Source organism: Hemiscyllium ocellatum, chromosome 7 (assembly GCF_020745735.1).
Source record: "Hemiscyllium ocellatum isolate sHemOce1 chromosome 7, sHemOce1.pat.X.cur, whole genome shotgun sequence".
NCBI classification, from domain to species: Eukaryota; Metazoa; Chordata; class Chondrichthyes; order Orectolobiformes; family Hemiscylliidae; genus Hemiscyllium; species Hemiscyllium ocellatum.
In genome coordinates this window covers 10,380,744-10,395,965 of record NC_083407.1, presented here as the reverse complement: position 1 = coordinate 10,395,965, position 15,222 = coordinate 10,380,744, and the positions used below count along the sequence as shown (strand labels likewise).

Below are 15,222 nucleotides of genomic sequence, written 5' to 3'. Positions count from 1 at the left end.
TCATTCCATACACGCACCACACTGTGTGAAAAGGTTGCCCCTTAAGTCCCTTTTAAATCTTTTCCCTCTCACCCTAAATCTATTCCCTTATATTCTGGACTCTCCCACCTAAGGGAAAAGCCCTTGTCTGTTTATCCCATCCATGTCCCTGATGGTTTTATAAACTTTTGACTGTGGGAGGAAACCAGAGCACTTGGAGGGAATCCATGTAGACACAGGGAGAATGTGCAAACGCCACACAGACAGTCGTCCAAGGGTGGAACTGAACCCAGATCACTGGCACTATGAGGCAGCAGTGCTAACCACTGAGCCAATAGGAATAGGAAAATTGATACGCAATAAGATTTGGGCTAATAAGTAGCTGTTGGTTTATGGGGTGTCATGAATCCCAGTGGGTGGAGATGTCTGGCTGTCAGTTCTGAGGCGTTTTTATATAAGTTAACGTGGCTAGTGAGTTAGGTCGTGCCATGTCCTTGTCGTATTTTTTTGTCTATTCGGCAACTATGGATGAAGTTGTGGGGATATCGGTTCTTGGCAAGAACAGACCAGAACCGACCCGATACCCATCATGTGCAAGACAAACGTAGCTTACAAGATTCCATGCAAGGACTGCACAAAACACTGTATTGGGCAAACAAGCAGACAACTTATGATCTGCTAGGTAAAAACAAGGACTGCAGATGCTGGAAACCAGAGTCTAGATCAGAGTGGTGCTGGAAAAGCACAGCAGGTCAGGCAGCATCCGAGGAGCAGGAAAATCGATGTTTCAGGCAAAAGCCCTTCATCGGGTATGGAGGCAGGGAGCCTGCAGGGTGGAGAGATAAATGAGAGGAGGGTGGGGATCTGGAGAAAGTAGCATAGAGTACAATAGGTGAATGAGGGTGGGGATGGAGGTGATAGGACTAATGATCTGCATCCACAAACACCAACTAGCCACAAAACATTATGACCAGCTGGTCCTCATGGCCACACACACAGATGACAAGTTCGACTGGGACAATACAACGATCATAGGACAGCCAGAGAATTTCTAGAAGTATGGCACTTATCCATCAACAAACACACAGACCTAGACCTAATACACTAGCACTACAACGAACTACCAGAACCAGCCACCAAAAGCAGCAGGAATGGAACCAAATACATTTCAGAAGAACACAGCACAGCAGTGCTCCACAAGAGGCTCCAAAGCACTGAAGATGTTACCTAGACAGGGAACGAAATATCTGCAAATCAACTTTCCAGCTCGGCAAACGTACCCACAACTACAACAAATGAAGAAAGGTTCATGTGAGAAAAATCTTTTTCTTATGGCGAGTAGTTAGGGTCCAGAACGCACTGCCGGGAAATGTGGTGGAGGCAGGTTCAACTGAGGCACTCAAGAGGACACTGGGACATTATTTGGAGAGCAACAGTGCTCAGGGATTTGGGGGAAAGGCAGGAAACTGGCACTAGATACTAGAACTGGTGCAGTCATGATGGGCCAAATGGTCTTCTACACCATAATAACAAACCTGGGAGCTGTTTCTTGAGGTACCATATCCTAAGAGGATGTTGGGTAACCGTGAGATCCATTGGTCTGGTCCACGGTTTTGCTTGGGTAAGTATGGCGGTGGTTTTGTACGATAGCAGACTGGGAAACTGTCCGGTTCGGACTGGCAGCACGTGACCCTCTCACAAATTCCCTAACCTCACGTCACTAAAATGAAACAGATTCCCTGGTCAATTGCCGTTTGTGGTATCTTGCTGTACACTGATTGACTGTCATGGATCCCAGTTACTTCAACGGCTACAGCTAATGAGAGTGTGGCTATGACCCATGGCTGCAGACCATCATTGTAATTGTGGACATGGCAGCCAGTGGTGAGGTTGGCGGGTGGAGGGATGGGGAGGATGCAGGGCAATGTTGGGGTCTTGCCAGTCGGCAGAGAGAGAGTGTCATTGCCTCTTCCAGTGAAACCCACATGCCAATTGGGTACTGGAGAGACCACTGGTGAACCTACACCTGAAGCCAAGTCCCCAGGGCAAAGGCACTGCCACAGCTAGAGTTCTCTTGACCAGCTCATGAGCTTGGCAGTGCCATCAAATTGGGTGGCACGGTGGGTCAGTGGTTAGCTCTGCTGCCTCACAGAGCCAGGGGTACGGGTTCGAATCCAGCCTTGGGGTGACGATCTGTGTGGAATTTGCCCATTCTCCCCGTGTCTGCGTGGGTTTCCTCCCACAGTCCAACAATGTGCAGTTTAGATGGAGTGGCCGCGGGCAAATTGCATTTAGTGATCGGGGATGCAGAGGGTGATATGTGTACGGAATGAGCTGTCAGAGGAAGTTGTAGAGGTTAGTACAATTGCAACATTTAACAGGCATTTGGATGGGTATATGAATAGGAAGGATTTGGAGGAATATGGGCCGGGTGCTGGCAGGTGGAACTAGATTGGGTTGGGATATCTGGTCGGCATGGATGGGTTGGAGCGAAGGGTCTGTTTTCATTCTGTTCATCTTTATGACTCTTTGTGTAGGTTAGGTGCGTTAGTCAAGGTAAATGTAGAGTAATAGGTTAGGGGAATGGGTCTGGCTGGGATACTCTTCGGAGGGTCAGTGTGGACTTGTTGGGCCAAAAGGCCTGTTTCCCCACTGTAGGGGATCTACGAAAATAGTCGAGGAAGCTGCTGTCAGGATCGCAGAGAGAGCTAAGAACAAAGGAAGGTTAGACATGAGGTGTTGGAGGGAGGATAGGGATTCAGTGTTTCTGAGTTGGGTATCACTGGGAGAGGGAGCAGCAGAAGCAAGGGCCAGAGCTAACTCCCAGTGAGGAAGCCCTTAAAACTTAGAACATTGAACATTCCAGCACAGAACAGAGCCATTGGCCCTCGATGTTGCGCCGACCTGTGAAACCAATCTGAAGCCCATCTAACCTACACTGTTTCATTCTCATCCATTTGTTTGTTTACTTGATGTAAAGTCCCTCAATCAGGCATTGATAACCTTTCCCCCAGTTCCACTCCCCCCACTCCTCCCAGTTTCAACCCCCACCCCCAGTCAAAGTGACTGCAGGGTGCCAACCCTTGGGAAAATCACACAAGACCAGTGAATCCAGCAGCCTCCTGAGGTCTCTCAGTGGACCTTGATTGGCTACTCAGGTCTCAGTTGGTGATGGGGGCAGGTAAGCTGATTACAATGGACATGGGGGACCAGCAAGGATTGGAGATGCTCCTACCTAGCTTATCAAATGTCCCTCGCGCCTCCAAACGTGCTAGCACCAGGAATAATAGATGCCATTGTTATTGCCTGAAATGCAAACAGACATTGGTGCAGAAGCTCAGAGATGCCTGTGGGGGTCTGTGGAGAGAGAGAGACAGACAGACAGAGACAGAGAGACATAGAGAGAGAGACAGAGTGAGAGAGAGTGACAGAGACAGAGAGAGATAGAGAGAGAGAGACAGAGAGACAGAGAGAGAGAGAAAAACTGCATTCATGTTTCCAGTTCAACATGGGTCTTCTTTCGAACTTGTGACTGTGAACCTTCTGGGAATACTTGACCTGCTGTGAAGAGTTGTGAGACCTCTTTAGAATTGTACAGCACAAAATGAGGCCATTGGGTCCAGTCGTGCTTGGTTGGCATTTTGCAAGGACTATCCACTCTCCATAGCTGTGCGGATTTAAATTCACTTTCAAATGTTATCATTAAATCTGTTTCTAGCGAGGTTTCAAGGCAGTACATTCCAGATCACAAAGGCTCACTGTGTAAGGATATTCTTCTCATCTTTCTTTGTTCATTTTCCAATTACTTTAAATCCATGTCGTCTGATTACTGGCTGCCCTGTCAGTGGAAACATTTCCTCTTTGGGCAGTGTCATCAAAAGTGCATAGAATCTTAGAATCAGGGTGGAAACAGACCCTTCAGCCTAACAAGTCCACACCAGCCCTCTGATGAGCATCCCACCCAAATGTATTCCTCTACATTTACCCCTGACTAATGCACCAACCTACACGTCCCTAGACACTGTGGGCAACTTTGCAGGGCTGATTCACCCTAAACTAGGCATCTTTGGAGGAAACCCACACAGACACAGGAAGAATGTGCAAAATCCACACAGACAGTCGCCCAAGACTGGAATCGAACCCAGGTCCATGGCACTGTGAGGAAACGGTGCTAACCGCTGAGCCACCATGCCACCCTTATGACTTGGAGCATCTTTCTCCAGTCTCCCATTGACCTTCCCCACTGTAAGGTTTCTGCAGCCTCTCCATCTCCACAGATGTCATATAACCCATGTACCACTCTGCAAATCTCCTCTGCACCCTCAGCATCCTTCCTATTGTGTGGTACCCAGAATTGACACAATGCTGAGACCTAACCTCAGGCCTTTCAGTCTTTTGAAAAAAAACAGTTTCGACCTAGCAGATGCACCTTGGCAGCAAACCAGGGAAAACGCAACCAAAAACGGAACGACAACAACAAAAAAAAACACCACGGGGCCGTGTCTGGACATGAAAAAGGGAGCAAGGACTGCTAATGTAACTCTGCCGAGAAATTGGAAAAGCAGGGCACACCAGGGGTTAATCTGCTTAAGTAAACACGTTAAGAATGCTTTTTTTTAAATACTGAAAAAAAAGAACATATTGCAATGATACGGCAATGTTGTCTATAAGGCATGCTTGTGTGAGAGGGGGCGGAACCCTGTCTTAATACTGAACACTGATGAGTTCACTAGTCCTTCAGGACACAAATTCCGAACAAATTTTACCTGCAAGTCTCTGCCTCAACCTGCCAGGCGCTTTCAGCTAAGTGCCAAGAGAGGACATTGAGGCGAATTTTTTTTTCCATTACTTTACATATTTACATACAAAACCCTGTTTAAAATAAAGCCTCACATTACAAAATCACCCAGGAACACGTAGAGAGAGAAAGAGAAAAGGTTTTTGTCCATTGTTTCTGTTCGATGGGATAGTTGGTAACTCGATCGTTGCGTACCCATGAATATACTGAATAGGGCCTTGCATCTTGAAGAAAGTACAGCACAGATGTTAAGTGCTGGCTTGTGGCAGCTTAGGTAATCTACAGTTGACAGTGTTGTATTTAACTTGAGGTTGAATAGACAACGAAGGCATTTGCCCACAATTTGTTCTCCAGCTGAATCTTGCCAAATTCCAAACTGCTTGCTCCTTCAGATTGTTATGTCTGGCTTGGGGTTTCCGATTGCAATAGGATTTCAACAAAGGAAAGAGCATTTTTATATATTTTTATCAGACAGTGGCAGAGAAGAGGGTGGAAACTCAATAATAGCTGTGTGTACTATCTACAAGATGCACTGCAGAAATTCACCAAAGATCCTTAGACAGCATCTTCTAAACCCACAGCCACGTCCATCTGGAAGGACAACGGCAACAGATACATAGGAGGAGAAAGTGAGGTCATTCCAGAAGAAGGGTTTATGCCCGAAACGTCGAATCTCCTTCTCCTTGAATGCTGCCTGACCTGCTGCGCTTTCCCAGCACACATTTTCAACAGATACATAGGAACACCACCACCCTCAAGTTCCCCTCCACTCACCATGCTGAATTGGAAATATATCACCATTCCTTCAGTGTTGCTAGGTCAAAATCCTGGAATTCCCTCTCTAATAGCATTGTGTGTCTACCTGCAGCACATGGACAACAGCAGATGAAGGAGGCAGCTCACCCCCACCTTCTCAAAGGACAACTAGGGACAGCAATAAATACAAACCCATGTCCTGTAAGGGAATAAAACAAGAACTCAGTGTCCCTCAGTTAGTTGATCCTCTCACACTGCATTCCGCTCCAACCTCATTGCCTTACACCTGACGGAATGACCCTCGGGCAGAGAATGGAACTTTGCTGATTTCAATTAGCAAGCATTTGGTCATTTCTGTATGCAAAGAGATTTGTGTGACACAATGGATTCCTGTCTGTGAACCAGAAGCTCTCGGAGTTAATAGCCAAGAGTGGTTCATCCTGAACAGAGTCAACATGCAAATCAGTCAACACAGTCAAGAAGGCACAACAACGCCTCTTCTTCCTCAGGCAGCTCAGCACATTTGGCATGTCAACGCCACCGACCTCAACAGATGCACCATTGAGAACATACTGTCCAGGTTCATCACAGTCTGGTACGGCTACTGCTCTGACCGTAAGAAACTACAAAAGGTGGTGTGCACAGCCCAGACCATCACAGAAGCCAACCTCCCATCCATAGACTCCATTTATACTTCTCGTTCCCACAGAAAGGCTGCCAACATCATCAAAGACTCCTCCCACCCCGGTTATGATCTCCTACAACCTCTACCATCAGGCAGAAGATACAGAAACTTGAACACGTACAGCAGCAGGTTTAGGAACAGCTTCTTCCCTGCTGTTGTCAAACTGCTGAATGGACCTCTGTAATTTCAATTCTAATGCTGATCTAGTTAATGGTTATCCTGCTTTGCGCAGCTTCTGTGCAGCTGTAAGCTTGTATGCCTCGCTGTTTCTAAGTACCCTCTGATCAGTATGCCCTTGTATGTTATGATCTGCCTGTACTGCTCACAAAACAGAACTTTTCACTGTACTTAGGTGCATGTGACAACAACAAATCAAATCAAATTAAATGTATGCCCTTTTATGTTATGATCTGCCTGTACTGCTCACAAAACAGAACTTTTCACTGTACTTAGGTACATGTGACAACAGCAAATCAAATCAAATTAAATGTATGCCCTTTTATGTTATGATCTGCCTGTACTGCTCACAAAACAGAACTTTTCACTGTACTTAGGTACATGTGACAACAACAAATCAAATCAAATTAAATGTATGCCCATGGCAAACGGCAGGTGTGGCTGAGTTTCCTGGTCTATCATTTGAGAGAAATGGACCCCTATCATCACAAGCACATTGCTGCAGTGACTCAGATTCTTGGTCATGTACTACCACTGTCATCTCTGGAGGATGATTTACAGAAAGGTAGTAGAGTAGTGGTGTCGTGGTAATGTCATCCAGAATTCCAGGTCAATGGACTTGACCATGGGTTTGAATCCCTCCATATGGAGATGGTGTAATTTGAATTCAGTAACAGCCTGGAATGAAAAGCTATGCTAATGGCAACCATAGAACCTCTGTCAATCATTGTAGGGAAAAAAAATGATTTTCTGATCTCTGTTAGGGAGGGAATCTATCATCCTCACTGAGTCTGGCTTACAGGTGAGTCCAGACAGGAGAAAGTGAGGACTGCAGATGTTGGAGAGTCAGAGTCGAAAAATGTGGCTCTGGAAAAGCACAGCAGGTCAGGCAGCATCTGAGGAGCATAAGGGTTGACAGTTCAGGCATAAACTCTTCGTCAAGAATGATGAAGGGCTTATCTTGCTCCTCGGATGCTGCCTGACCTGTTGTGCTTTTCCAGCACCACACCTTTTGAATGTGACTCCAGACACCCAGGAAAATCAGGGTGAGTCTGATGGAGAGTCACCAGATTCGAAAGGTTAACTTTGCCTTCTTCCCATAGATGCTGCCAGACCTGCTGAGTTTCTTCAGCAATTTATGATTTTGACCCAGGAAAGCGGTTGACTCTTAACTGCCCTCTTAGGGGTGGGTAATGAATGAATAAAAAACCATGGTTCAGGTTTTGCCAACAACTCTCTCCCACTCCTCAGTATGCCCTCTCAGTCTCTTCCCTCCCTGTATCAGAGGAGGGCGCAGTAATGTGTGCAATCTCTTGTCGTAGTATGTGCTTATTGACCAAGAGAAACTGGTATGAAGGCTCATTGGACTGATTCCTGGAATGAAGCACTTGTCCTAAGAAGAGAGTTTGCGCAGACTAATACTGTATTCATCCAAGTTTGGAAAAATGAGAGGCAATTTTAGTAAAAACTAGATTATAATAAACCGTTGAGAGACTTAATAGAGTGGATGTCAAAAAAATGTTCCCTTGGTAGGGTAAATTACCATAGCTGAAAATGTGTTGCTGGAAAAGCGCAGCAGGTCAGGCAGCAGCCAAGGAACAGGAAATTCGACGTTGCGGGCATAAGCCCTTCATCACCATTCCTGATGAAGGACTTATGCCCGAAACGTCAAATTTCCTGTTCCTTGGATGCTGCCTGACCTGCTGTGCTTTTCCAGTAACACATTTTCAGCTCTGATCTCCAGCATCTGCAGACCTCACTTTCTCCTCCTAAATGACCATAGCGGCAACTTTGTAAGCAGAGGGCAGTGTGCATATGGAATGAGCTGCCAGAGGAAGTGGTGGAAGCTGATACAATTATGACATGTAAAAGGCATCTGGATGGGCATGTGAATAGGAAGGATTTAGAGGGATATGGGCCAAATGTTGGCAAGTCGGACTAGGTTAATTTAGTATGTCTAGTCAGCATGGACGAGTTGGATCGAAGGGTCTGTTTCCATACAATACAATTTTATGACAATTTTATTAGGTGGATTGGCCATGCTAAATTGCTCATAGTGCCCAGGGATAAGTAGGTTAGTTGGATTGCCACAGGAAATGCAGGGTTATAAGGGTATGGGAAGAGGTTGGTTCTGTGCAGGATACTCTTCAGAGGGTCAGTGTGGACTGGATGGGCCAAATGGCCTGCTTCCACACTGTAGGGATTCCACTGCAGTGAATTTCAGCAGTGCATCTTGCACTTGACATGTCCCTCAAAGGATGTCATCTCATTGTCATTTCAAATCATTTCATCACTCAAACGGTTATGAATTATTGGAAATCTCAGCCATGGAGATCTGTAGAAGCAAAGACATTGAACATATTTGTAATAGGCCATCAATGGTGTGATGGTGTAGTGGAGTACATGAATAATCAAAAGTCTTGGTTGATTCTTAGCTGCCCTGTGGGCAATTAGGGATGGGCAATAAATGTTGGCTTAGTCATTGGCGCTAATGTTTCATGACCAAATAAAAAACTAATTAATGGATGTGAACATCATGAAATCCCTCTGGCCTGTTCCACCATTCAATGAGATCATGGCTGATCTTGGCCTAACTCCATATACCTGTCTTTGACCCATATCCCTTCATCCTTGTTTAACAACTAAAAATCTATCTCAGATTTACTATTAACAACTGACATGGCACCAACAACTGTGTGTGAAGGAGAGTTCCAGACCTCCCACACCCATTGTGTGTAAAAGTGCTTCCTAACATCTCTCCTGAATGGACTGGCCCCAATTCTCAGACCATGTCCCTTGTTCGAGAATCCCCAACCAGTCGAAATAGTTTATCATTATCTATCCTATCTTTTCCTGGTACTATCCTTTGAAGACTTTAAACAGATCACCACTTATCCATCTAAATTCTAGAGAAAATAGGGCTCATTTGTATCATCTCTTTTTTATAGCTTAACCGCTGAAGTCCAGGTATCATTCTTGTAAACCTACATTGTACTCCCTCCATTCTCCTTAAGGTGTGGTGCCCAGACAGCACTCCCAAAGTGGAATCTAGTTAGGGTTTTGTACAACTGCAGCATAACTTCTGCATCCTTGTGTTCCAGGAGGAGAAAGTGAGGACTGCAAATGCTGGAGATCAGAGTCAAGAGTGTAGTGCTGGAAAAGCACAGCCGGTCAGGCAGCATCCGAGGAGCAGGAGATCCTGACGAAGGGTTTATGCCTGAAACATCGATTCTCCTGCTCTTCAGATGCTGCCTGATCTGCTGTGCTTTTCCAGCACTATATTCTCGATCCTTGTGTTCCAGTCTAGAATGTAGACCTGCTTCCTTCTAGGAAGCCTGCCAACACACAGTCTAATAAAGTATCAGAATGGGATCCAGCCTCGCAAAGCTTAGATCTAAAAGCCCCTCATCAAAGAAACAAACCATTTGTATTTAAGTTGTACCTTTTGTTTCTACATTAACATGAGGGGGAGGGTAAGGGGAGACTTGGCCTAATGGTGTTAGTCTAATAATCCAGAATCCCAGGTAGTGTTCCAGAGATCCAGGTTTGGAATCCCACCACAACAGGTAGTGAAATTTGAATTCAAAAACAAATCTGAAATTAAGAATCTGATGATGGCCATGAATCCATTGTTGATTGTCGGGAAAACCCATCTGGTTCACTAATGTCCTTCAGGGAAGGAAACTGCCATCCTTAGCTGCTCTGGCCTACATGTGACTCCAGACCCACAGCTGTGTGGTTGACTCTTAAACTTAGAGAAAGTGAGGACTGCAGATGCTGAAGAGTCACAGTCAAAACATGCGGCACTGGAAAAGCACAGCAGGGCAGGCAGCATCCAAGGAGCAGGAGAATCAATGTTTCGGGCATAAGCCCTTCATCAGATATTCCTGATGAAGAGCTTATGCCCAAAATGTCAATTCTCCTGCTCCTCAGATGCTGCCTGACCTGTTGTGCTTTTCCAATGCCACACCTTGTGACCCTTAAACTGCCCTCTGGGCAATTAAGGATGAGCAATAAATGCTGGTTTAGCCAGTGACATCCTCATCCTGTGAATGAATTACTTAAAAATTCCTTCTGAGTTCCAAAGTCACACAACCATCTGAGATGAAAGAATTTCTCCCCAAAAGCATGACTCCGAAATTTTAAAGTGTCCCCAGGTCTAGAGCTGACCCAAAAAAAGGAAATACCCTTTCCCCATCTATCGTGTCAAGACAGTTCAGAGCCTCAGTGGAAGTAAAGCCAGTGTGTTCAACCCTTTCATGTATTACCCAACCTTTCCGGTAGCAACCTCGTAAAAGGTCTTTGACCTGCCTCCAACACATTGCTCCAGATGTGACCTCACTAATAACCTTATTATGCTTCAGTTATAAAGGGTATGTTCATGTCCAATTCCTTTTGTAAAGAAGTGGCAGATGGAGTTTAATTCAGATAAATGCGAGGTGCTGCATTTTGGTAAAATCAAATCATGGTAGGACTTATACACTTAATGGTAAGGTCCTGGGGAGTGTTGCTGAACAAAGAGACCATGAAGTGCAGGTTCATCGTTCCAAAAAGGTGGAGTCCCAGGTAGACAGGATAATGAAGAAGGCATTTGGAATGCTTGCCTTACTTTGTCAGTGCATTGAAGAAGAGTTGGGAGGTCACGTTGCGGCTGTACAGGACGTTGGTTAGACCACCTTTGGAATACTGTATTCTGTTCCGATCACCATGTTACAGGAAAGATGTTGTGAAACTTGAAAGGGTTCAGAAAAGATTTACAAGGATGTTGTCAGGATTTGAGGGTTTGAGCTATCGGGAGAGGCTGAATAGGCTGAAGCTGTTTTCCCTGGAGCATTGGAGGCTGAGGGGTGACCTTATAGAGGTTTATAACATCATGAGGGGCATGGATAGGGTAAATAGCCAAGGACTTATCCCCAGGTGAGAGAGTCCAGAACTAGAGGGCATAGGTTTATGGTGAAAGGGAAGAGATATAAAAGAGACCTAAGAGGAACTTTTTCACACAGAGGGTGGTACATGTATGGAATGAGCCACCAGAGGATATGGTGGAGACTGGTACCATTACAACATTTAGAAGGCATCTAGATTTGTATAAGAATAGGAAGGGCTTAGAAGGATATGGGACAAATGCTGGCAAATGGGACTAGATTAACTTGGGATATCTGGTCAGCATGGACGAGTTGGACCAAAGGGTGTGTTTCTGTGCTGTATAACTGTATGACTATCACTGAAAAGGATAGCATTTGTATTTTACATCATTCACCTTGTTAATTACTTACTATACCTATATACGCATTTTACAGTGGTTCATCCTACATCACCAAGATCCCTCAGCACCTCAGAATTCTGTAGTCCTTTTCCATTTAAGTGATAATTAATAGATAATTTAAATAAGTTTATATCCATCTCAAGGGATAGATGGGGACTCAGTTAATATCACTCTATGGCCTCCCTGGTGTTTGTGTTGTTCCATGAATTGACATTTTATTGAAAGCTGGTAACTTATATATTTATTAGAAAAAAAAACTTTGATGTGTTAAATTCTCCAAGCAACGATGTCAAAAATCCAGAAATCCAATGAGCTTTGAATTCAGGGACCCAGGCTAATTCTTTTGTGGGGGGGGGGGGAATTGGGCTCAAATCCTAGCTCAGTAGCTGGTGCAATTTAAATCTAATTAATGAAAGAAAAACAATAGAATTGGAAACTCGTCTCGATGATGGTGTCTGTGAAACTACCACAGAACTATCTGGTTCAGTCACAGCCTTCCGAGAAGGAAACCAGCAGTGGGCGGCACGGTGGCACAGGGGTTAGCATTGCTGCCTCACATCGCCTGAGACCCGGGTTCAATTCCCGACTCAGGCGACTGACTGTGTGGAGTTTGCACGTTCTCCCCGTGTCTGTGTGGGTTTGCTCCGGTTTCCTCCCACAGTCCAAAGATGTGCAGGTCAGGTGAATTGGCCATTCTAAATTGCCCGTAGTGTTAGGTTAGGGGTATGGGTGGGTTGCGCTTCGGCGGGTCGGTGTGGACTTGTTGGGCCGAAGGGCCTGTTTCCACACTGTAAGTAATCTAATCTGCTCTATATGTGACTCTAGATCACAATGGTCACCTTGTATATGTCTTCTGAAAATACTGCACAAGACATTCAGTTCTCAAGGGATGTGTAACAAAGATTTGCCCTGCCAGTGATGCCCCTGTCCCATGAACACATAAAGAATATTGACATCTACAAAGCAGGAGTGTGCCTTTAAGAACTAAATTCCAATCATCAATATGGGACATGATCCAGTAATATAGAATTCTGCTTCGAAATGACGTGCAAAGGAGAGATCTATATGTACCTGCAGCCAACTGTATAATTTTTCCAGATTCTGCCAACCCAGGAATCTGGATCCCAATGCATTCAGCCCTGATTTAAATGTTTCTTCAGCTGCTTCCCTTCGATTGTCCGTTTCCTCTGAATTATTCAGCCCTGGTGTAAATTTACTGAACTCCCATGCATTCTAATAAAGTACAGATGGACTGTAACATCAGCCCTTACACCAACTGTTCAAAACATGTCTCCCAAAATGCAAATGTTTGCAAGCAATTTTACCACAGGAATAATTTTTTCCCTCTATGCTCTTTCCAGATTTTCTTGCTGACTTCGCCTGCTGCTGTCCCTACTTCCCGATTCCTCTACGTGACACACCCTTGCTGGGAAATCACTGATTCGTAAAATGGTTATAGCATTGAAGGAGGCCATTTGGCCCACTAGATCTGTGTTGGCTCTCTGCAAGAGCAATCTACCTGTTGCCACTGAATCGCATAGCATGGAAATGGACCCTTCGGTCCAACCAGTCCATGCCAAACATAATCCTAAACTAAACTAGACTTACCTGTCTGCTCCAGGCTCAGATCCCTCCAAACATTTCCTATTCATGAACTTATCCAAATGTCTTTTAAATGTAGTAACTGTACCCACACCCACCACTTCCTCAGGAAGTTCATTCCACACATGAACCATCCTCTGTGTAAAAATCTGCTCCTCATGTCTTTTTAAATCTCCCTTCTCTCACCTTAAAAAAGTGCCCCCCTAGTCTTGAAATTACCCCAATCTATGGAAAAGAAAACTGCCATTAACTCTATCTATACCCCTCGTTATTTTATCAACGTCTGTAAGGTCACCTCTCAATTTCCTCTGCTCCAGTGAAAAAGTCCCAGCCCATCCAGCCTTTCTTTATCACTCAAACCCTGCATCATCCTGGTATTCTTCCTGCCTACTCTGTCCAGATCAATCGCGGTCGTGAACACCCCGATTAAATCTCCTCCCAATCTGTTCTTGTCAAAAAAGAAAAGGGTCCCAGCTTCTACAATCTCTGAACCTCCTCATTCCTGAATCCTTTCTCATGAATCTTCTGCCTCATACCTTCACATCCTTTGCAAAGCGTGTTGCCTAGAATTGGACACAGTGCTCCTCAAAACTGAAGCCATTGTCTTTCACACTTCATCACTCCCCTACTCCTTCCACAGACTCCGTAAGTTCAGCGATTGGTGAGGCCTCTTCTGGAATACTGTGTCCAGTTCTGGTGGCCCTGTTCTCAAAAGCATTGTATTAATCTGGGAATAAAAAGTGAGGTCTGCAGATGCTGGAGATCAAGCTGAAAATGTGTTGCTGGTTAAAGCACAGCAGGTTAGGCAGCATCCAAGGAACAGGAAATTCGACGTTTCGGGCCAGAGCCTGATGAAGGGCTCTGGCCCGAAACGTCGAATTTCCTGTTCCTTGGATGCTGCCTAACCTGCTGTGCCTTAACCAGCATCACATTTTCAGCTTGTATTAATCTGGAGAAGGTTCAGAAAAGATTTACCAAGATGTTGCTGGGAATGGAGGGTATGAGCTATAAGAGGCTGGATAGGCTGGGGCATTTTTCACTGGAGCGTAGGAGGTTGAGGGGTGACCTTATAGAGGCTTATAAATTCATGAGAGGCATAGGTAAGGTGACTGGCAGGTATCTTTTCCCTAAGGTGGAATATTTCAACATTAGGGGCATATTTTAAAGGTGAGAGGAGAAAGGTTTAAAAAGGACATGAGGGGCAACTTTTTTCTACAGAGAGTGGTTTGTGTGTAGAATGAACTTCCAGAGGAAGTAGTGGATGCGGACACAGTTACATTTAAAAGACATTTGGATGGATACATGAATAGGAAAGGTTTGGAGGAATATGGGCCAGGAGCAGGCAGGTGGGAATACTTTAGTTTGGATTATGGTCAGCATGGACTGGTTGGACCAAAGGGTCTGTTTCTGTGAGGCATGACTCTATGAATTTATAAGTTCCCTCTCACTTCATGGGTTGTTGCATCAGCTTGAATCAGGCTGCTTCCAATCCCAGTACTTTACTCAAACTCAAATTGAAGTCATAGTCCTGCATTGTTTTCATCACAAAGACCACCTTCCACCAGTTAAGCCTGTCCCCATCCCAATTGAATGATTGTCTCATCTGTAACTCTGGACTCAATGATCCTGGTACTTCTTGGGTTGGATCTCCGTCATTCCGCCTTCCCAGAACTTCAGTTCAACCAGCGCCTTGCTGACTATCTTCCAGCCGGCATATTCTGAATCTGAAGGTGTTGGTTTGGAGGGATTTTCTTGAATGAGAGCAACCTGTTCGAACTTTACAAAATCATGAGAGGCATGGATAGAATGAATAGTTCGAACAATTACTGGGAGACATGGGTTTAAGGTTAAAGAGGGTAAGTTTAAGGGAGGTAAGAGAGGCAAGTCTTATACACAGAGGGTGGTAAGTGCCCTGACAGAAGAGGTGGTAGAAGAACATACAGTAGGAACGTTTAAGAG

General features: G+C 45.0%; 1 protein-coding gene across 1 annotated transcript in view; it reads right to left on the bottom strand.

Moving 5' to 3' along the window:
• Nucleotides 1-15,222, bottom strand: part of LOC132817723 (protein Wnt-6-like) — a 107,997-nt gene that overhangs the window by 31,077 nt on the left and 61,698 nt on the right. The gene's annotated exons all lie outside the window — the stretch shown is intronic.